This window comes from Amblyomma americanum, chromosome 6 (assembly GCF_052857255.1).
Source record: "Amblyomma americanum isolate KBUSLIRL-KWMA chromosome 6, ASM5285725v1, whole genome shotgun sequence".
NCBI classification, from domain to species: domain Eukaryota; kingdom Metazoa; phylum Arthropoda; class Arachnida; order Ixodida; family Ixodidae; genus Amblyomma; species Amblyomma americanum.
In genome coordinates, this window is record NC_135502.1 from 4,050,271 (window position 1) to 4,074,226 (window position 23,956).

General features: G+C 46.2%; 1 long non-coding RNA gene across 1 annotated transcript in view; it reads right to left on the reverse strand.

The window, feature by feature from the left end:
• LOC144094527 (uncharacterized) overlaps positions 1–9,050 on the reverse strand; it is a 39,255-nt gene extending 30,205 nt beyond the window's left edge. Inside the window, exon 1 of the long non-coding RNA XR_013306515.1 lies at positions 8,923–9,050. This is a non-coding gene — a long non-coding RNA (uncharacterized LOC144094527). The remainder of the gene's footprint in view (positions 1–8,922) is intronic.
• Between the last annotated feature and the right edge of the window lie 14,906 nt (positions 9,051–23,956).

Here is a 23,956-nt window from a genome sequence, read left to right on the forward strand (position 1 = left end):
AGTCTATATGTAGTCGTAATCTCATGTAATCAGTGCGGCACCTTATGTCGAAATTAAAACTATACAGTGACTGCAACTAATCCGCAATGCATCAATAATTTATGAGCCATGTGCACCACGAAATTGAAAATGAAGACCCGGAATGGTGAGAGTGCTGCGCAATCATGTCAGCAATGTTCTGCTACGCGCGCAGTCACAACGCCATCACCGCTACACACTTTGTCAGTCACCCGGAACATTTTGCGCCTAAATTGCAACAGCGCGGCCTAAATGACGTATGATGACAACAGTAGTCCTCGGCACGAAATGACTGCTAGTACGTCCCTCGGTCAGCTCTGCCGAGTAGCGACAAGTTGCACATCGCCCAGCCTCCTCTCTCGCGCGGTCGTCCGCCACGTGCTTCCGAACGCGCTCGGGCGATGCATGCATCCGAGCGGTGAGCTGGGAGAGTGACGGTTTTGCCGTCGCCGAGAATTATGGTAAATGAGCTGGGCACAGGCAAGAAGCGAAAAATTCCACTAGTGCACTCCAAGCTTAATAATTTACGCGGTGCTCTGTCGCAAGCGGTGAGGGCGGCGAAAGTGCGCAGCGCGGCTGCCGATTTCCCGGCCGGTTTCTGGCATCCCCTGTACGCTGCTCTTCAACCTATTTCCGGCGCAGTAGCTGCACGAAACGCTTCTGAATGGCATGTAGCCTCATGCGACTGCGGAACCGTAGAAGAGGTGGGCATTTGTAGCCGCACAGGCTGCATGTCTCAAGCAGCTAGCGCAGAAAACGGGACGAGAGAAATGACAACACGAGTTCTACTGACAACTGGAGGTTTATTGGAAGCGAAGCAGTAAAAAGGAAGCGTTGAAAACAAAGGTGAAGATATCAGACATCTTAACCAAACGCAGTTTGACTTGAGCTTGCAGTGATCTCGGCAGAAGACCAACCTACCTCAATTTGCAACAAGGAATTTGCGACAACTTTCGGATCATAATTGGTGTTTATAGCCGACTGTATACTTGGGGCCCCATTTGGAGCAGCAAAACGCAAAGCTGCTGTCGACTGCGTTTTCGGCGTGTCCAGCAGAAACGAAGTTATAACGATCAAGCGGCATACCCAAAAGTCCTCGCTTTCGCGCACCAACCACGTGATCTAGCATATAATGTGGAGCCCAGATAAAGAATTCTTTGATCTCTGCAGCGCTTACAACGTAGCACCGACAGGCTCGAAGCTATTGAAGCAGCATTTTCGCCGAACTGTCTTCATTCCTCTAAAAGTTATCATGTGCACAGTTTTCTTTTTGAACTGCATCTCAGTTACATAAGGACCGAAGCAATGGTTCTGTTTGGTTTACTGGGTTTAACGTCCCAAAGCGACCCGGGCTGTGGGAACGGAAGTAGTCGGGTCGAAATATTTTTCAAATTTGATGCCAACATCTATGTGTCCATACCTCGTTAAAGGATAAAGCGCATAGAGAGGCATGAAACCCTGTTTTATTTTACTGCCATCCCAATTATATGGGGGCTGAAATCTTTGTATTACGATCCCATAAACACCGCGTGCTAATATGCTGTCTCCCTCCGGTGACTTAAGTCGCATTTGCTTCTTTTTCAGCCGTCGTTTGCAATTTTGCATTTTGCTCTCCGGCCTCCTCTTATTCATATTTTATTCATCAATATCCTCGTAATTTTGTTCAAAGCATTGTTTTTACAATAAAAAGAATTTGTTAGAACTTTTTTTCGCTTCATCCATTGCCCTTTTTGCTTCGGCTCAAAAAATATGGGCATAAATGCACACTTCAAAGCAATCATACAAAACAAGTGTGAACAGAGTTTTCAGCTATTAACAGAGCGCCGAAGCAATCAGGGCGTCATCTTTTACAGTTTTTCTCTTTCGTTATCCGTATTAGAAAAACTCGTTCATTTGAAGCCCGCGCTTCCTCTAGAAGAACAAAAAATCCCACTGTCCGATGACAGAATATTTCATACCATTCCTTTCACTGTTGCAGAAATATAGAGATATAACAATAAATACTCTGACAGTAACATAGCTGTACAGCCTATTTACAGAAGGTTTTAATTTCCCAGTTCTATCCTGACAGCCGCAGCTGCCACATGGAGTGCGTTTCCAGCTCCAACTGAAAATTTAATAGCAACAAAAAGTTCGCCACGGTAAGTGTTTTCTGATGGGCTAGTTGGCGCGTTACATGCATCTTCGCAACTAACCAAAAAACACAGGGCAGGGCAAGGGACATGCGCACAAGCGCAGACCTCCAGCTTGTATGCGAAAAACTACAAGCAGTCTTTTTATGCCCTATAGCGCCATCACCTAGCAACAGCGCAAAACAAAAACAAAAGCAGTTATCTGCGTAGAATCTCGTATTCACTGCACGGTATCATGCAGGTGCCGGAACAAAGGCAGAGGCAACGAAACGGCGAAAACATCCTATCCGATGATAAAAAATCAGGCGGCTACGTGACATTCAAGAACACCAACGGAGCTAAAAGCAAAGCTGGAACAATGAAGACGGACATAGTACCAACAAGAAACACGGTAAAAAGGCAAGGCTGCAAGCTTAAAACCCAAGCTTAAACCAATGACGCGGAACAAACAACGAGAACAAGTGTAAAGACGAAATAGTGGGCCCAAGAATAAAAATTACAGCGCGAATCTGTACCTTTTAAAAAAATTGATGGCGTTGCTCTGTTAGGCCAGGATATACGTAGCGAAAGCGCGGCGACATCTGGTTCGGAAGAGTTCATATATGACAGGCGCGCATTCACTGCATGCGCCTTTATTCATGATTATACCTTGAGCCGTCGTGGCGGAGTGGTAGCGTCTCCGCCTCAAACGCCAAAAGCCCTGTTTCAATTCCCAGCCTCAACACAGGCTTTTTTTTTATTTTATTCAGGGTGTGCGCTGGGATTTCAGTGGCTCCAGCCACCGACCACGTGGTTGGTCCCGTGATGCGGAGAAGCTACCGGCGGCGCGATGCCGTGGCTGGTCACGTGGTCCGTCACGCGGTTGATCACGTAACCAATCACGTGGTGCGGTGAGACCACGGTGGGACTGCGAGCACGGCGAAACTGCGAGTTCGCGCCCAATGTAGCTTTCGCTACAAAATGAATTTCATTATCTGAAAGTGGAATGGATAGCGTACTCACACATGTTCCGCATTTTTGGCGACTAGTAAGTCCTCAATTATTTCCTTTGCCGTTCTTTTTATAGCCAAACAGAGCTCCTTCAGAGCTGAAAACATTAAGAATGCTGCTAAGATTCAGGCAAGCAAGAATTAGAAGGCGGGTTTAGGATCACGAGATAGTCATCTACTTAACGAAAAACGAGCACATTATGTTCGTTTGACAGGCATTGTTCCAAGCGCCGGTCGAAGGAAGAAAGAAAATATTACATAGCACCGGTGCAACGCAAAATACAATGCAAATACCACTTTTCTCAATGTAAAACTCTCCTTGATAGCAAACCGACGTCGAAGCAAGGTAAAAGTCCAACAAGTCAAGGAAATTATCCAAATACATTTCAACTGTATTACGGAAGCTGACTTCGCCGTGTTCTTCAAATTCTTACCTGACGGGGCTGCCAACAAAGCTTCATGAGGAGTTGTAGAAAACCTCTATATCTACCGAGAAGGTCGTGGTAGCAGATGTTATGTCCTTTTCAAGTGTGACCACAAGTTCTTTTGAACTGTGGACTAAACACGGGTCCGGTTCCACTACTTAGTTCAGGTGGTAAATAAAGGGAGGTACTGCGCACATAAAGACACAGACGAGAAGGGAACACAACGAGCGCAGCGACCCCTTTTATTTGCCATGATTGAACGACTAGCCCAACAACGCGCGCTCTTAAACTTGTTCAGGTGGCTCTTGAAATCCGCTACCAATCGCTACCAGACGTCCTTCTCCGAAATTATCAATGGGAAGAGGACAATCCGCCCTGTGCGTTTTTCCTGTGAAAAACGCACGCTAGAACCCATGGATTCCGGTCCTTCTTGACATCACTGCTCACGATCTCGAGCTGTCACTTGTTCAGAAGCTTCCTGGCGGCCTTTCCTTGCCTCTTCTCGCAAAACTCCTTCGGCCGGAGATTCTTGCTGATCGCCTGCATCGCTTTTTCTTCAGACATTCCGGCTGGCTTAACAGCAAAGCCGTCTTTTTTATCAGCCTGTATGATGGTAAGGCCGTTGTCTCTCATGTAGGCAAAAAATCTCTTTAAACAGGTGTCCTTGATGATCGATGCACACTTACAGTGCGGATGAGACAGTCGCCGCCGTCGCCGATAACACTTCGCTCGTCTTGATTGGCAGAGCTTCGGGCAATGTGTCGCACGGTTGCCAAAAGATGAGATCATTTGGGCAACGGGCCAAAGGAGAAGTTCGGACCCTTTTCCAGGACGATCTGCATGTTTCCTGGAAAGATGACATCTGCTACAAGCGAGATGGTGCTGGTAGCCTTGTTGGTGTGGATCCGGAAGTACACACAATGCGCCACATAAGTCATCTATAAAGTTCCGGGATCTTGTGGATACATCATTCAAACTGCCCGATGCTTGAATTGAAGGGCCAGCGAACACGAACGCAATATGGTCAATAAGCCGGGAAGCAGTCTGGCTATTCACTGCAATTAAGTGCAAGGAAATTTATTATCGGCCGCAACTAGATAACGCAGCATTCCTTGCAACGGCTAGAAGCAGAACAGAAATGGAGATAATTGACACCTTCCCAATCACCAAAAATGCGGAACAATAATGAAATCTCAGATAATGAAATCCCATTTTTAAAGGAACCGATCCGCACCGTCATTTTTATTCTTGCGCCCACCATTTCGTCTTTACATTTGTCATCGTTATTTCTTACGTGTCGCTGGTTTCAGCTTTATTTTTTACGGCTGCACCCTCGCCTTCTTACCGTGCTTCTTGCTAGCACTATCGCCCTCAGTATGAGATACACCGCGCCGGCGCCTGCCTGGGCGCTCGCGCGGTGCAGCTCATACTGAGGGTGATAGTGCCACGTTCATTTTCATCATTCCAGCTTCGGTTTTAGCTTCGTGGCTGTTGTTGAATGTCATGTAGCCAGCATCGGATAGGATGTTTTCGCCGCTTCTTTGCCTCTTCCCTCGGTCCAGAACCTGCATGATATCGCGCACTGAATGTGAGCCTTCCAGGAAAATATTTGCCCTTGTTTTTGTTTTGCTAGGCGGTGGTTGTAGCAGGCATACAAAGACTCCTCGTAATTTTTCAAATAAAATTTGGAAGTCTGCACTTGTGTGGGGGTCCCTTGCTGTGTCCTGTGTTTTTCGCGCAGTTTCGAAGACGAACGCCACGGTAAGAATGAATGCGCCAATATATGTAAGTACTTTTTTTAACCTTGGAAAAAAATCCACCTTGGCGCAAATAAACTCACACAGACAAAATAGACAAGGAGAGAACGGACTCTCTTTTGTCTGTGAATTGATTTGCGCCAAGGTGGATTTTTTCCAAGCTTCAAAAAAATGCTAAACCAACTAGTCTAGCAACATGCCTTACTGAGCTATGTTAGTACGTACTGTACATAGGGCGTAATAATAATAATTGGTTTTGGGGGAAAGGAAATGGCGCAGTATCTGTCTCATATATCGTTGGACACCTGAACCGCGCCGTAAGGGAATGGGTAAAGGAGGGAGTGAAAGAAGAAAGGAAGAAAGAGGTGCCGTAGTGGAGGGCTCCGGAATAATTTCGACCACCTGGGGATCTTTAACGTGCACTGACATCGCACAGCACACGGGCGCCTTGGCGTTTTTCCTCCATAAAAACGCAGCCGCCGCGGTTGGGTTCGAACCCGGGAACTCCGGATCAGTAGTCGAGCGCCCTAACCAATGAGCCACCGCGGCGGGTACATAGGGCGTAAGCAAACATGACATTTTGTTCAACTTAAGTTTGTAGTTCAATAGCCTGTTAATCTTCTCTGCAATGAACGGTCGCATACAACCCGAATACATTTCGTGCGCATCGACCACAACTGCCGAAGAGCCCGACGCAATCTTGATTTTGGCCAAAATGAAACGTAAGTGGAATCAATGTTATTTTCATAACGTAATCAGTTTCAGCATCAGCATCGGCCGAAAGAAGCCGCCAATAATTTGAACGCATGCTAATTTTTTGCGTCGCTGGGATGTGAAGCCCTAATCCTGGGGCCGTAATCCGTTTTCAGACATTGTGTAGCAGTAACCTGTATGTGCCGACAATCTTTTCAAAAGTTGGGCAAATCCTACGTAACCGCTCTTTGTTTATCGCGGTTGCAGAGGGGTGAGGAAGAGATGTGGAGCGCTGTCAGTGCGTAACGAAGCATACAGCACGGCGTTTGGGCCTTTTACTTTTGACAAAGACTGTACCTTGTTTTAATTGCACTAAGCCTAAAACCCTGTAAGTCTTGTGCGTCACAAAATTTCAGTTTGTCGGAATGTTTTAAACGCAAAGCAAACATCACTGTTAATAGTGGAGGTTTGTGCTTCCCAGTGCACGAGCTCAGCCCGTCAGTGCTTGTGCGTAGAAGCAGATACACGCTTTGCTCATGTACACATATTCTTGACACTGTTTGGTGAATCAGGCTGTAAACAAGCTCTAGAACGACGACTGGACGGAAAGCCGCTCGTGGATGTCAGCCCCGACTGCAAAGAATAAACCCCGTTTTGCCGTTTCGGACGAGCTTTTACTGTCGGAAGCTGCGCAAGTTAAATCAATATGTCGATGAAGCCTATTTCGTGCTTTTCCCTGAACATCAGTTAAACGGCAAAAAGAAAAATACAAATAAGTCTAAAATGATCAAAAACAACAATGAGGAAAGACCTACAAGGACAAGTGTGCCGATATCTACCGCTGTGTTGATAAACGATGCCCTTCATCGGAAAAAGGACTGGACTTCATTAGTTTGTTCTATCATTCTTTCCATTTCTGCTTGGCTGGCATTGTACTTTCGATATCCGACGGCACAGCGGTCAAATAACGTAAATCAACACAAAAGTTCAGCGAAAGCTACGCGCGTTCAGCCTGCCCGGAGGTAATGACCCGCCTGATTTATGGTCATGAAAACTGGCGCGTATGAAAAGCTGCAACTCCCCCTGAAGAAATAAAAAAGCAGCCTGGAATTTAAAACAAAAATATTCCTAATGCTTCCCTCCGGCCCGTTCTCCAGATGAATAGGGAGAATGACGAGTTATTAATTTGCTCCTTGGCAAGTTAGCGCCGCAGGAAGCGAACAGTGTGGCCAGATAGATGCTCAGGTTACTACCCATGTGCAGATGGGAAAGCGTTGTAGAAGCGAAGCTTTGAGGTTCCAATTACTCTAAGTGCGGATATTTCAGCCTGTTGGCTCGCCTGTCATCAGCGTTTTTTCTTCGGTTTTGATGCTGTGATTAAGAAATCCCAAATCTATATTCTTGCATGATGATTAGTGTGCAACCCGTCTGTGCGTCCGTGAAGACGTCAGGCAGCGATTAGCTTTTTGAACAAAAAGAACGCGTAATTAAAACAGCCTTTGTGCTTTGAATTTCGCAACGCGGGAAAGTTACAGGCGGAACAAAAGAGAGGGTTACTGAAGAGGTAGAATCATTAATCTCCAGGAGTTATTAATAATAAAAAGACACTTTTGCAAGCCCAGATATTTCCTGCACCAGAGCGGGTAATCGCACCGCTCGTCCTCTAGTCTCGCGAAAATTGAAATAACTAAAAGCACGATAAAGACTTGGTCGCGTTACTTTCGCGCAGCTCCTTATCTAGAGCAGAATAGAAAAAAGACGCCCAACGAAACTCAACATCATCCGAATGAGTTGAGATTTGGACACTCTTTCATCCTTGCCATATGTAAAACAAGAATTGCGCTCTTCTTCTTTTGTTTTCTTGTAGTACTTTGCTGTGAAGCGAAGGTGTCACGGCTCAGTAAAGGTACTGCGCCAAATAATAAAAACACGCACGAGAATTTGCGCAGTACCTTTACTCAACGATGTACGACCGACTCGGCCAACAACATGCACTCTTGAAATACGTGCCACGGCTACTCGCAGTAACTGCCGTCCACGCTAAATGGAATGAAGCGTTTCATTCATGGCATTAAGTTTTTGCACCAGTAATAATGCCGCATGGCGGCAAGCAGGACGAGACATGAGAACTGGCTGTGAGACGATTTAACGGCCGCTGGCAGAGCCGCGAACGCTCCGCCCGTGTCACTGCCCGTGTCGTCGTCTTCCCAGCCCGCAACAATGTCATCCTGTTCCCTGCAGAGACAGCGGCTTGTTCCGCCTAGTATATCTCACGTGATGCTCTCCTCACCAAGATGCTGTCGGTCGGCCCTGGGCAACAAAATAATGCCATGCGAAACCGTTGAAATTAGCTGTTGACCTAGCAAAGCTTCGTGAACAACTTCTTTGAAGCACGGATCTTCTTCGAGAAGCGTCTTTCAGGGAATCACGGGCGTGATCTTAAAGCAATAAATTAGCTGCTACCTTAAGTCTTCTCAAAGTTCAACTTTAGGCAATGAAAAATGGTTCGGAGGCCTAGTGCAAGGAAAGTTTCAGCAGGTTCCAGTAAAAGTTTCGAGACGAGCGACGTCTTAAAACCAGCGATTCACTTGTGGACGGCCATTTGGTAGCTCAAAAGTTAATGGCCCTTCGCAGGACGTCAGGTCTGAAAGAGTGTTGCGATGCGGAAACCCTGGTTGTCCGCGTATTAAGAGCGAACGGGTTCTTTCTTGTTCCTAGCGCGCGTCTTAGCCTCACGGCCTCCGCTCTTTCGAAAACTTTGAATGTGCACCTTGCGCTGATGGTAGTTGGCAGCAGCGACTCGATGCAGCTTAGTTTGCAGCATTGCCGCAATCGCTGGCACAAAAATATGTGATTCAATTGCTAGCGGACTGTATCACAGTGAAGTGAGGCGCGTTAAAGGACTTACGTCATTCTTCTTCGTAGCCCCAGTGTGTTCAGCGTGCACAAGCTGTCGCCACATGTGCCGCAACGCTGCAGACAGCTACACTGAGACGAAGCAAAGCAGAAAAATCATGCAGAGAAAAAAAAAATTCCTCCCATGAAGAACAATTTTGCACCGTTGGAGCAAGTGACAAGACTGACGTCATCGTCAGCGTCAACGTCAGCTCGTTCCAAGCCAGTGGTTCCGGCAATTAGAGCCAGGCGTAGGCAGCTCTGTCCAGAGCCGTCGTTACGTTATTGAGCTGAGCCAATTAGGGAAGTTGAAGATACTTGGCTCGCAGTTTTTCTTCGTCCTGCTCACTACGGTTCAGCCTGTGCGCTCTTTTCGTTTTACTCGCGACACATCACGCCTGCTCTAGCGACTAATTAAGCGCTGTCGGACTTTTCAGGCTTCGTGAATTCCGTGATGGATTATTTCCTCTTATTGCTTGGCATGTCTTTACCGCCGTTACTCTGCCTACCTGTCATAACTCAAGCGGACGTGTGAAGCTCTCATAAGTTCTGTTGGTTTCCGTAATGTCATGTTGTGCGATGTGTACCACGAAACGCGGTTAGTTTCTTTACACTATAATGTCAAAGGTCATGATCACGACTGCTTCATTCTAGGTGGTAAATTTTTTCGGGCGCAAGACCAGTTGGAAAGTGGGCGCCGCCTCAGATGTCCCCGTTTGTTACCACTGGTTAGCAGCAGTTTCTACAGGCTCACCATCATAGGTGGAAGTAGTGAAATGTACAGACAGACTGGGCTCTTTCAACTCAGGTAAAATGAATATTTGTTAATACTAAGTCAGAATAGAGCGGCACAGAACCGAAAATGATGTTGAGCGCGAACCAGAAAACCTGCAGGCATTTCACTGTTAAAGCGCTCCACTGTGCGGCAAATCCTGAAATTTTTTTTCGCTCTGCAAAACTTGAGACCCTGTTCACGGATGGACAGAATTATGTCAGAACACTAGAAAGTGGAGAAGGTTAGCAAGAGCGAAAATATAAATGTCACATAGTCTTACAGTGTTGGCGGTAACGCCGGTGTTGGCGGTAAGATCGGTCCCACGGTTGAAACGTCGAGTAAAATAAATATGTTTCCTAAAACGAAGCGTATGCTTCGCTATATATTATTTTAAGCAGGCAAGTACGTCATGTTTTCGCGCGCGCACACACACACACACACACACACACACACGACAGGGTGCGGGTGCGTGTGTTTCGCGCAACTACCATGTCTGAAGTATTGAACCAACTATCCCGAGAACATGTTCTACTTAGCTATTTAGGCCTTACACATGCGTGTCTGGTCTTCCAATTCTTTTTGCGGGTCTCTGAAAGATTCTGCATGTCAGGAACACTCATATTATGCTATGATACATCATTCTTGCACAGTTATTAACGCTCGAGACAGTCGTTTGTTCTTGTAACCTTAGTTCAATAATGGTAGAAGAATATCTGCCGTGGCAAGCTGTGTCTAGAGATACTACAATAATTTCTGTTGTCGTGTTATCTATTGTTGCAAATGAAACATTGCGTGTACTTTTCCTCTACGACAAGATCGAGGTCGTGCAACGCTAAAGAAAACGCTGTCACGAGCGCCACTTCTGTCGTGCGAAAAGGTATCACAAGAGATGGTACAAGGATTATTACGTCTCTTACTTTTGCTTTGAGCTTGACTGTGCGCCTCGGAAAGAAGTGATTTAGATATGGAGACAAGTGCTAAACATGCTGAACTATCAGGTTGAAGTTTACCCGTAATTAAAAGCATGATTAAACCAGAACTTCAGCCTGGGTAAGTGCACCCACAGTAGGAGAGGTTGATACTCAAATCCAGCGACATGTGGCGTAGCTGCTATAGATGCTCATAAAAACGTTACACACAAATGCTGGGCAAAGGAGAGCCCAGCGAACGCATTCTGTTTCCTGGCGCTGCGTCCCTTTTCCTACAAGTCGCTCGTACTCAAGAAGCGCGGCTGCTATGAGTTATAAGCGTGAGTATATGGGGACACTGTTTCACGGGGTATAAGATAGATAGATAAAGAGGAGGAGGGAAAGACAGGGATGTTAACCAGAAAGGGGTTCCGGCTGGCTACCCCGCACTGGGGAAGAGGAATTAGGGGACTAAAAGGAGGAACAGAGAAGGGGGAAAAGGCATAACACACACGCACAACGCTGTCACAATTTGTCACTCAATCCAGTCGCTCTCAAGTAGGCAAAGAGTGCATTGTATGCCTTGAGGGCAGTCGACTGCTGTTGCCACGGACCGAGGATCTTTTGCTCCGTTAATGGTCGAGGATCGAGGCGGTCCAGGGCAGAGCACAGTGCATGTCTTGCAATCGCAAATGCAGGGCGGTATAAATCTCAACTTCGCAGCTAGACATCAATGCGGTTCTTGTACTCTCGTTTTTTGACCTGTGTTATTACACCCACTACACGTGCAAGACGGAGGCGAAGCGGGTAAGATATAGTAGTGCTCGTCTTTTTCTAAGAATAGTGTGTGCTCCAGGCTGAGATAACTTTCCTTGCACTTTTCCTCCTCCCTCTTTCCTTGAGCTTTCCCGTTCTTTGATTCCTTTACTCCTCAACACCTTTGCTTTCTCCGTTTCTGTACGTAACGGCTATCCTTGCACCCATAGTAGGCTTCATTCCATAATGCCGATGAATTCAACCGAACTGTACAGATCATTTCTTACAGGAAAGGGCCTAACTTGAACTTATCTTACCGTGTCTTGTATTAGATCTTGGAAGCATAAAATCAGATTAGCACTCTTATTAGTGCACGTGGCTTGGTTCAACAAAGCTGGTTTTCCACATTAACCCTTTCCTCAGTCCTGTCCCAGTAAACCATATTTTTACTTTTTTTAATGCGGAAGTCCGAAAGAGCAGGAAAACCGTTTCCGACAGTTTCATAAAGAAAAAAAAACGTTATCATCTTACCTTGCTTCTTCGAAATGAACCGATTGCAAACTCCGCTTCTGCCGTATTTAGCTATTCAAGAGACGCTAGTACTTTGAACATACAATGTAATTTTTCAAACACTGAGTACATTTTTGCATAAGGAAGACACAGTTACCCTGTTTCTGGAAAATAATGGTCTAGGTGGCTTTTTCGGCAACATAACTAAATGTAGCCTCTCATATCATAACTGATCGTGCGTACGTGATCTGAATGTTATAAGCTTACCTAAAGCTATATGGATAAGAGCACACATTGATGCAAATGCAGCAGCACTTGTGGACCAAAATTCCTGTGCTCGTCACTGATTTCAGCTAGCCTTAAAATTGCTTAGAGAGGAGATGGTGCAAGTTTTCTTTCTTTTAACGTTTGCCTAATTCAGTTACCTCTTGCAACGGCAAATGTTTGAATGGTCCGTCGACCTGTGATATGCAAGACGTCCAGAGCAGCCAGCAAATGTTGGACTTCGAAGAACACAGTCACGGACCGTGAGGAAACTTGTTTCGCGAGCGAAGGAACACTCGAAGCTCCTGGAACTCTAGCGAAAATTTATTTTGCCCATTAGAGAAAGCAGGCGGCTGGAGTTCATAACAGAGGTTACACTGTTAGTTTAGGGGGTAGCTCCTGAGCGGAAAGTCGGAGCGATTATTTTCCTAAAGCAAATTTTATCTAGACTTCGCGCTAGCTATATTTGCTCTATATGTTAGCCCGCCAGGCGCTTCAAGCAAAAGCAGTTCGGTTGTGCCTCGTAAACGAATTACGCTTGAAACCCAGTCTTCACTCAAGTAAGACGGAAGTTTAAGATGGAAAATTTGCAGCTCGTGCTCTCAGCCGCTGCAAGCAGTAAAAGCACTGACTGCCGCGTTCGCAGAATAACAGCAAGGCTTTTGCAAATTTCTGAAATGTTTCCAAACTGACTAGGGTCTTAGACTTTTGCACCCTCATTTGCATATCCTACAGTACCTCAGCGGGCAAACTCGGGTGGTAGTTTATTTCTCATTCCTAGTTTTATTTTTGCGGTATATTAAGTCAGAGACACGATGCCAATAACATTTATCTCAAGGAGTAAGAGGTGCCCTGTCAACTAGCCCCATATTGGACCTTTCCAATTCAGATGGGTGAAATATTAGGTTGCACCCACACAAATGTAAGCATCCTCTAAAAAGAGAAAGACGTTTAGTATAACTTCGTACATTTGTTTCATAGCCATTATCTCTCTCCTCGAGTGGCACTCTTGCGACCCAATGGCGTCGCTAACCGGCAGTGAAAATAAAACAAAGTGAAGCATGCTGCTAATGCTTGAAAAGTTCGCATGGTGCCATCAGAGAAGCAAAGTCGACATATGCTGCGCCGTGAAGCAAAAACAAAAATGCACCTTTTTCTTAAGCTTGGTTTTTCCTCCACTGGGTTGGTACGCGACGGTTTTTTTGAAAATGGGTTAAATTGCACCACATGTTGTCATGCGATTAACTAATATGTTCTGATGCGATTACTTTACGGCAGAAAAAAAAGCAACAAAATTTACTCTTTATTTATAATAAAAGCAGAAAATGTTTGTGTCATAACCATGGGAATGGAAAGCGTTCCTGCAGCAGCATAAAAGCAACTGTCAGGGGCCTCACCGGGGGAGTTCACACCGCAGTGCTGAGGGGGTGCGGGTGCAGCAAAGGGAGGTGTAGCAACGTCCACATAGAGGACGTCGCACTTGTCGGTGAGCCGTATTTAAATCGGAATTAGCTCAAAGTTTCAATCCCGAAACTCACGCCCTTCTACGGCTGTAATTGTCTGTTAGCGCACGTTCCGTCGAAATACCTGGGCTATGGGGACAGCCCAAAGTGGAAAACAGGCGCTGACCTGAGAAGACGCCAAGCATTGGGCAGCACTGGATTCGTCACGTTCCTAACTCAGTGGGAATTTATTTCCTCGTACAGCCACTTCACTAAACTTACAATTATTCCTGACGATATATCTCTCTGTGGCATCATGAGAGGGGGAGGGGATTATTTTAATCCTGTCCGGCTGAAAAGTGACCCTAGTGACCTCACAATGTCGGCCGGGACGATTTCGCTCTTGATATATATACTTGAGGAAATTTCGGTATTTCCTTTAATACACAGAAAAAAAAAACAGTTTTATTCGCAGGTCGGTCTGGAGAGAAGTAAATACACTATTAATCAGCAGCTTATATTCTTGAGATCACCACGAAAACTGTTCCATCACAATACCAAAATGCTAGAGTACTAATTCGATGGATCGCCAATTATTCCGAAAAGTAATTTATATAATTTACATTAATGTTGTCATGCGGGATGTAAAAAAGGAACATGAAAGCGAGGATATGAAGAAATTCCGTCTAGCCGGGAAGCCGAAACATCATCCTTTTTAACCCAGCTGGTTGGCGTCCGCGTTTTTTCAAAACGAGGAACATGAAAATTTGAACTTTTTTGGATCTTCTACTGCGCCCTGTAGTCGTAAGGAAGGCGTGGAGAGTTAATGTGTACAGTATTTTCGAGAGCCCAGAAGGGGCTTTGAGAGAGCGCCTCGACTGCGCAGCCAGGATAAAAAACGAGGGGACACATCATTGCGCATTGGCAGTGCGACAGCATTGGACGCTGTCAGTGCCTTCACCGCAAGTGACTGGTTGGCCTTGTGAGACTGCTCTTCTCGAACAATGCGAAGACGGAATAGCTCCTGCAAGACTCCGTTTTGCAGAGATGACTCTTAGAGAAGCCGTTTTGCAAGTAGGCCTGCTGATGTCCGAGACATTTTCTTCTTAGTCATTAGTCTACACCACGTGATTAGCTGCCACGGTTGGCAGACAAACCTGGTCTTCTGCCGTCACTTCCCACGAGCCAATGGGGTCTTCCTGTTCTGGTGGCATCCCTGTTGACGTCCTTTCCCTCCAGCCAATCAGTAAATTTTATGACAGACGACTCCGGACAACGCCGGCTTTCACCGGATTTTTTCTCCGATCAGGTTTTCACTCCTATCTAAATAAAAGAATTCGCTCACGCCCTACCATAAGCTTGCCGCCACGGTTAGCTCAGCTGGTAGAGCGACTGCTCCGGTGAAACGGTGGTCCCGGATTCGAACCCCGGACAAAGACGAATTTTTAACTACAAAGTTTCTGAGAAAGCTGTATAGCTTTCCTTTGTAGCCGTATGGCTGCGCTTGGGCGGACGTCAATGAGTAATTACTCCCTTATTACAACTCAGACCTAAGTGTTACGCTGCGTTCAATCCTGTTATCTTGATGGTGAGGCTGCAGTAAGCTGCCAAAAGAAGGTGTAATAGTTCTCCTTACTGTGTACAGAAACAATCACAATTGGCAGAGCCGCTGAGATAAACTGTGTGGACGTGGCCGTCAATTGAGCGAATACTGTGAAATGAAGATTTTCTTTCTCATTGTATTATTGAACAATTAAGCAGTTCGGTTAGCACACATTCGATTGGAAGCCTTCAACACCGCCACTCACAAATTTTAAGAGTGCGCGGTTATCGTTTCACGTCGTCTGGCCGAAGCCGTCGGTCATCCTGCGAGAGATGCACACCGGAATAGACTCGCAGAGGATCACTCGTGAGTGCTCTCATGCCGCCTCACTCGTACTCATATTTGGCAAGAGCCGGTTCGCTCTCCCAGCATCACCTCCCACCCGTATGTTCCCAGCGGAGATCAGGGAAAGCTCCTCGAACCCGCTTCCCGGTGCGTGGTTGCGCATAGACCTACGGGTGTCCTCTCTTGGATGGATTCAATTATTATTACTATTTCTTTAAGCCTGTTATTTGTAGGAGGTGCAAGAAACGCATTGGTATATTTAAATACTTTTGAGGAGCCTCAACCTAAACAGTGTCCCATATGGGCCAAACAATATTGTTGCGTGGATGTGAACTTGAGCGTGAATGAGCGGTTGAAGGAGGAGAGAACTAATCGCGAGCGAGTGTGAGTGAGCAACGTCTCACATGCAGCCGGAGTACAACTGCAGATGCCTATTCCTGGGGCGTCTCTGTGTGTTCCTTATAACGTCACCTGAGGATGATCGGCGGGGAATACTACAGTGCTTCGTAGGATACATTTCCTTGGTTGCATGTTGGTAAAACATGCATCCTCTCCAACTTGCCCAGTTCAGCATCCTTGGTTGCGCTCGGCGAGTTGAAGCGGCTTCATGATTATATTGCAGCTAAAAGACACCAAGCTTACCCACAGGCAATAGGCCTTAACACAACATAACTCTGCTTTTACCGTCAAGAACATTCAGCGTGCATAAAAATGCTTCTCTCAGGAGTGTTTCTTATCGTCGTTTTGCTTTCACAGATCACCTATAGCTTAAAAGAGTAGGACATCAAATTTTGTAGCGAAAGCTACATTGGCGACGAACTCACAGTTTCGCGGTGCTCGCAGTCCCACCGTGGTCGCACCGCACCGTGCACGTGACCATCCGCGGTACTGGTCACGTGACCAACCGCGTGACCAGCCACTACGCCGGGCCGCCGGAAGCTGCTCCGCACCACGTGACCGACCACGTGACCCCCCAAAACCCCTTGTACTTATCTAGATTAGGAACCACACCTGATACCTCGCAAATCTGTTCAGTCAAATGCTATGCCTCAAGCACACTCTTTTTGTCAGAACAAAAGAGGGCGACATCATCTGCATAGGCTAAAATCTTAATTTCACACTGAGCCAGGGAGAAACCACGGATAGATGTGCAGTTAATAATACTGAGGCAAAGGGGTTCAAGATATAGAGCAAACAACAAAGGCGATAAGGGACAGCCTTGGCGAACAGATAATTTCAATGGAATAGGTTTGGTTAGCTCTTGGTCAACAATTAGCCTTGTATGGGACTCCTTATAGCACAGTCTTATGCCCCTAAGCAAAATATCTCCAATAGTTGCATGCTCTAAGACCGCAAACAAGAAATCGTGACGAACTTTATCAAAGGCCTTGGCAAGGTCAATCTGAATTAGTGCTACTTGTCTGATCTCATCTGATACTGTCTCCACTACTGAACGTGCAATATGAATATGGTTTTGCATGCTCTGAATATGGTTTTGAATGAATGAATATGGTTTTGCGGCCTCTGATACCGCTGACCTGATGCGCGCCTATTGAGTGAGCGACAACTAGCTGCAAACGATTGCAGAGAACGTTTGCAAAAAGTTTGTAGTCTACATTACAGAGGGAAATTTGACGATATCCCTCAACTGCCTTCAACCAATTTGAATCTGTGCCTTTGGATTTAATATAGTATGCCCAGAAGAGAAAGGGGGGGGGGGGGGGGGGCAAAAAAAAAAAACAACATCGTAAGAAGCCTGGAAAACCTCCATCAAGACAGGCGCTAGGCAAGTGGAAAATGTTTTATAGAACTCGCTGGTAATGCCATCTGGCCCAGGAGATTTCTGAGCCGTCAGGTCAGAAATGGCATATTTAATTTCGTCCGAAGTAACAGGCCCCTCCACTACAGCACGCTGCTCATCGTCAGGTCGGGGCAAGGCTTCGAATAAGTGACTGTAATCTGATGTCACATTTGCGCCCGCACAACCACCAAACAGCTTCCGATAATAGTCAAAGAAAGCCTCAATAATACCAGGACCATCGCTGTATGTGCAGCCACCATACTGAATTTCCAATATCTCTTTAGCTAGAGCAGTCTACCTTTCATCACTCAGGGCCCGACGAGATGGTTGCTCATTCAGAAATTTACGGGTCCTAGATCTTATCAAGGCTTCTTTGCAACTTTCGGTTTCAAACTGCTGAAGCTCTGCTTTTACAGCAGTGATATCTCCTACATAGGCACCTGAGCTAACCCTCTCGAACTCATGTAGCTCAACCAAAGTACGGCCGAGCTCTCGAAGGTGATGTCTCTTCAAAAACGCGATTCTTGCTGAGGCTTCAATAGCAATGTTTTTGTTTCTTGTTTTAATCCCATTTTTGTAAAACAGAGATCACCGCGTGACCACGTGTCCTTCAAGCAATTAGATACAGCACGTTTGAAGATTTCATCTGAGAGCAGGCAGTTATTAAGCTTCCACAACTTCCATCGAGAATGGAGTATACGCCGACTGTACCTTCCTATCTGAAGAGACACCATGCAGTGATCACTCAAGAATATAGGCCGCACCCAGTAACCGAAAACGCTGGATAACATGTCTGCTGAAACGTAAATCCTGTCAAGCCGATCACTAAAGCAGCACTGAAAATGAGTGAAATGGATGTTATGTCCCTTATCTTGCCCAACATCCACCAGGTTGTATTCGCATGCCAAATCAGTGAGTAAAGCAGCACTAGGGTCATATCACTTACTTAACACTGCTCGGTCTTCATCCCTACAAACACGATTTAAATAACCCAACAGCATAATTTCACGATCCGTGGACAAATTGTCGACTAACGACAGAAAAAATAGCCTTCTATCACTCTGCTCTACAGGGGCATAAACACAAACAATTCGCCACTGTACACCCGAAATTGCGAGGTCATAGCAGATAAGTCGCCCGTCATCATTTGTGCTATACGACACGGCAGTAATCTCCAGTGTGTTGGCCAGGAATAGCATGCACCCACCTGATAAGCCTCTCGAGTGACTAACGATAAAATTGAATTCTGACAAAAAAGGCTCGAGAGCAGCTTCAGTCTCCTCATCAGAGGAGAGCTTGGTTTCCTGGATGGCTGCCACTGACACACCCGATTTCTTTAAAAGATGTCGTAACTGATGTTGCCTTCGACGATTACGCAAACCCCTAATGTTAAGGGCAGCGAGCTGAAGTGCTGTGACACCCGCCATTTTTGGTGCTTGTCTTATTGAAGGCCACCTCTTGTACTGGGGCGGCCGGCCTGCAAATCGGCGGCCTGTAGGGCAGACATCGCCCTTCGTTTTGAGGTGACCCTTCCCAATGCCACCACACCAGGTGCCTTCTGCACATCGCCATCGACACACACCCCATCATCTGCAGGACGCTTCAATATGTATACACGTTCAGTAATGACGTCATCCAACCTAAATGCCAACGTCAGGCGGCCGCTCTCAGAAGCATTTCTTCTCCCAAAGTCGGTGAAATGGATGGCGCGCTGACACAGGATGTGCCCCACTCTTCTTATCAAATCTGCTTCGAATATTTCTCTGACATCCTGGCTATTATGCTAGGCTGATATTCTGCACGCTTAGAACGACAAAGAAGGCCTTCCTCCCATTTATCGCACTAGTTTGGTTTATGCATATTTTATGGAGGTTTAACGTCCCAAAGCTGTGAGGGACGCCGTAATGAAGGGCTCCGGAAATTTCGGCCACCTGGGGTTCTTTAACGTGCTCTGACGTCGCACAGTACAAGGGGTCTAGAATTTCGTCTCCATCGAAATTCGACCGCTGCGGCCGGGATCGAACCCGCGTATTTCTGGTCAGCAGCCGAGCGCCATAACCACTGAGCCACCACGGCGGCTTTTTATCTGGTTAGTGACAATGCAAAGAAAGTATCCCATCCCGGTAATTACCTACCTTCGTCTTGTGGGCCTGCAATCTTTCATTGACACCGGCCAGTAGTTTTCTTGGCGATACTTAATCCGCCTGAGAGAGGGATTCTACACACCCCCTCAGAGGAACATGCAACAAAAGCACAGCGATGTTTCGTTCTGCAAGGCTTCTCAGTTTTCTGGGATGAATTCGTCAACTTGCAAAGTTTTACCAGTTTATCGGGCACGGAGAGCACCGCTCTTGTGTTAATTCATTTTGCTATCTTCTTTTGCGATTTACTATATTTTGCCAGGTGCCGTGCACCTATGCAATAACAACGGTTCGGAAGCAATTTTCTTCATTGAGGCATCTGACTTTGTTTCTCTAACATCCCATAGGTTACGGATATAAAACGGTTGTTGGGATAGCCAGCCTGCACGAGGCGTGTCACTTGCGACCTCAAACTATCGGAAGTTGAATGTTTTCACACTGCTCTTTACGCACTGCCCAGCTATTGCTTCTTAACAAAAATTTGAAATGCAATGAGCGATATTGTAGCATTGGTCTGTTTACACTGGGATCCCGCACATATATCTGCGATTGTTAACTTCAAATTTAGAAACGGGAAGACATGATTTTCTGGAACATCATGTGTCAATTTTAATGAACTCAAACGCTCTTCGAAAAGGGCTAAAGGCTGGTTCACGATGGCCGGAGAATCTTCTGCACTGCCCCGCAATAGAATCATCCACACCGTGAGGACTCAGTTACGGGCGCACAGGAGCAGCGTAGGCAATTACAAGGACGAGAATCTCCCTTTGCATTGTCACCAGTGTGAGAAGACAGAGGAAAGCCTTGTAACCCCTGCCGTTGTAACTGCCGTTACCAACAATATGCTGAAAGCTTCTTTTGTTGCTCAAGAATGGGTACATATTAAATTTTATTAGGTATACTCTACAATTCATTTCCATTGCATCAAGATGTGTGCTTATCATAGCTCTCACTTTGTATGTCATGCTTTCTTTTTGTGGCACAAGAATGAGTGTGTATTATATTGACGCGAATATTTGCAGAGTTTGCTTGTTCATTCTTCAAAGCTGCCGGCACGCCGCTTGATCGCCTTGTTTACGATGCAAGACACGGCCAGATTTGTCTCGATTGATCGCATCCAGGCAGAGCTGGTTCTGCATTGTTCCGGAATGGTCTAGCAACTTTCAACGCTTTATCTCGAAAGTTCTCTTTCAGCTTTAAATTGAGCACGGCCGAGAGCGGCGGGCATTCTGTTCGGCGACCGCCGAGCACGCTTGTTGCTGCGCCGCCGCCGAGTGATTGAGTCCCTTGTGGGCGCAAGTCAGCCCAAATAAAGAGTTTTGTTTAGACGCCATTTTCGCTGTCGTTCTGCTCTCAGGATTGCAGTCACCACTTCGTGACAATATTGTATCCGGTATATTTCACTTTTCCTTTCTGCTCTATCAAGATGTGCTGAAAATAAATCTTCCACCGCATCGAGGCTCCTTGCGACACAAGAGACAAGGGCGAAGAAAGAAGACACGACGACTGCTGACTACAAACGCCATTTCTCGGTAGTCAGTCTTCGTTCGTTGTGTCTTTTTCCGTTGCCTCCGCCTCGTGTGTCACGCTAAATTGAAAGGTGTTTGTGCCGCTGTGTGGTTCCGGGCGGACAGCGACAAGGTGTGGCCGCGTCCGGGGCGAGCCGGTGCACGTGCACGATCGAACGTCGGAGCTCGGCTTCGAGACAGTCATGGCAGTGTGCGGCGGGACGTCCTTTCTGGAGCTCGGCGATTCCACAAGGCCAGCTAGCCTGCACCGGCCGGGCTAGTGCTTTCATAGTCTTCTACGGCGAACCAGTTCTCGTGCCGTGTGCTCTTCGTTTCGAAGCACACCGTCTTTCCGAAGGCTGCAGTAGCCTGCGGCTGGTATGGCAGAAAACGAGCGTGCACACGTAGCCGACGAGAACGCAGCGCGAGGACAGGAAGTAACCAAGCGCTTGAAGTTGACGCTCATAAAAAGGAGAGCAGCCGCCACAACAAAATCACGAGATGACGAGACATTCCGGCCAGGGCTAGAGTTCTTCCGGCGACCATGGCCCGCAGAAGTAAGGCCAGCATAACAGCAGAACAGTCAATGCGGATGGCATAAGAGCCGCTGCACGCTGCTGTGAGATGAACACGAACATAAATATTTCTTAATAAAAAAGCGATGCACTTTCAAACCAAACGTACACAGCTAAAACATGTTAATGGCCATTTACTAGAGTGCTGTCTAAAATTGTAAAAATACGTAACCACTAAATTTTTTATTTGTGTCGTCCTCACTGACAACTGGTGTCGCTGACACCTGATTCTAGACCGCTATCATGCCCCGCCTACGCGACGTATGTCAACTGACCTTGGCGATACGTCAATGTTCTCGGGGAAACGCGTATCGCTGTTATTCACGGGAAGCGTTGCATGTGCAGTCACCATCGCCCAAAGCCAGAGACGAGACGCTTCCGTCCCGCCTGCAACACGGCTTTGCCAACTGACGACGCCCCTGGCTTCCACAGCAAGCCCCGCCGGACTTCGCACACCTTGCGTAGTGCGCATACCCGGCCTGCTCAGCTACCGAGTTCCTCTAGAGCGCAGGTGAACCTGCGCTCGCACGTCCGTCACAGGAACCTCGCAATTCACGGGCCCTGTAACTGCGGCTTTGATTTTTTTTTCAGTGTTCTTTCCAATGCTCGGCTCTAATTTACAAAGATTTTTTTTATTTGTTCAAGAGTCCAAACTGAAGCCAAGTACTGCCTTTTGTTCGTCGTCTTGATTTTGTGCTGTGGCTCTGTGGTTCGGGATATTGTACTCGAGCCCTACCTTTCGAACCGTGCATACTCGTCACGCGCCTAAAATACGTTACGTGTTAAATACGTTACATGTCTAAAGTAAACGAGTTGGATGCTTCCCTGGGCTTTTTCCCACTTGCCGAACAGGGCAACGGCGGCGTTCACCTTCTTTCCGCAAGCGGGAGGGGGGGGGGGGGGGGGGGGGGAGCTTTCATTCTAGTTCGGTTTGTTTCAAAAAAAAACAAAAGAAAACTGGCAGGAAAAGGCTAAGGAAACTACGTGAAGACAATATCAAACGTCCGCTTCTACGATAACCTCAGCCCGCGAAACGATTAAGCTCCTTTTGTGGATGACACGCACAAGCGCAATGCGGACACATTATCGCTTCACATGGCAGAAGAGCGGAAAGGAGCTGGTCGGTAAGCGCGGAAGAGAACCAATTTTACGCATCACGTGCGAAGCAGGCATGTCCAAGATTAAGGCTACTGCAACGCATGTCGACAGCGATGCAAGAGATAACAGCGCGTGAGCGTCAATTCAGTGACCTTTCATTTTAATCATTGATAAAATTTGGCAGTATGGGTCACGAGGGACCTACTCCAAACCACGGGTAGTATGTAATAGAAGGATTTAATATAACAGTAGTGGAGTTACCGTACTATGCAAGTAATATATTTTCCTTGCTTTGCTTAGAGACAAGGAGTCTTAGAAGCAAAGGAGACGACATTTACATTCAAAGGGGACCTCAACCCTTTTGTGCGTAAATTTGATGTTCTAGCATTTATTGAAACGTGATTCACTCGTCCGTCTAATATTGTTCAATTTTAAAAATACTCTCATGTGTTTTAGTTCAGGGACAATAGAAGAGATGGAGATGGGTCTTTGCATTTTCATAAAGGCCCCTCCTATGTCTTCCTTAACCCATTTTTCACTGTTCACTGTAGTTACGAGATACTCTTTGCTGATTCTTATGGTGTTATTATAGTTTTCATTCACCGACCCCATCTGGTGACATCGAAAACTTCTTACCTTGACAATGTACTTCGCTCATTTTCAGGACATTGCGAATCTATTGTCGAGGCAGGAGATGTCAATATAGATGTATTATGTGAGAATGATGTATCCAATAACTTGGTTGATTTAATGTCCAGTTATAGCTGCACAAATGTTATAAACCAGCCTACAATAATAATTGCACGCACAGAAACTGCTCTTGATTTATGTTTGACTAATTTTTCAACCAATGACGTCGCGTCGGGTTTGGTGGCGTGTGACGTTAGCGACGACATTCTCTTCTTTTTTTTTCTGACACATCCGAAAAAAATTTTCAAGCAATACAGGCCAAAGTTTTTACAGAAAAATTGATAATGAAACAATAAACCGCTTTCTATGCATTTTTTCGAAACTAGACCGCGCAGATGTCGTTAATGAAGAGGAACCTAGTCGCGCTTACGATATTTTGGAAGACAAGTTCCAAATTGCGTAGACGCCTATATGTTTGTTCTTCGCACTTGCTACAAAAAGTCTAAAAAACCGCGGATTACAAAGCACCTGCACAAAATAATAATGAAGCATAAACACAAGCTATTTGCTGACTTTTTGAAAAATAAGGACATGAATGCATTGAACTTGTATAAAGTTGCAAGGTATAAAATCAACTCTTATTTAAAAATAGCCATACAGGAATGTTACGCAGGCTGCTACTGACCGCATAAGTTTAATGAGCCTTTTTTTACCAGTAGGAGAAAACAACGCCATGCAAGCAAATGATAAT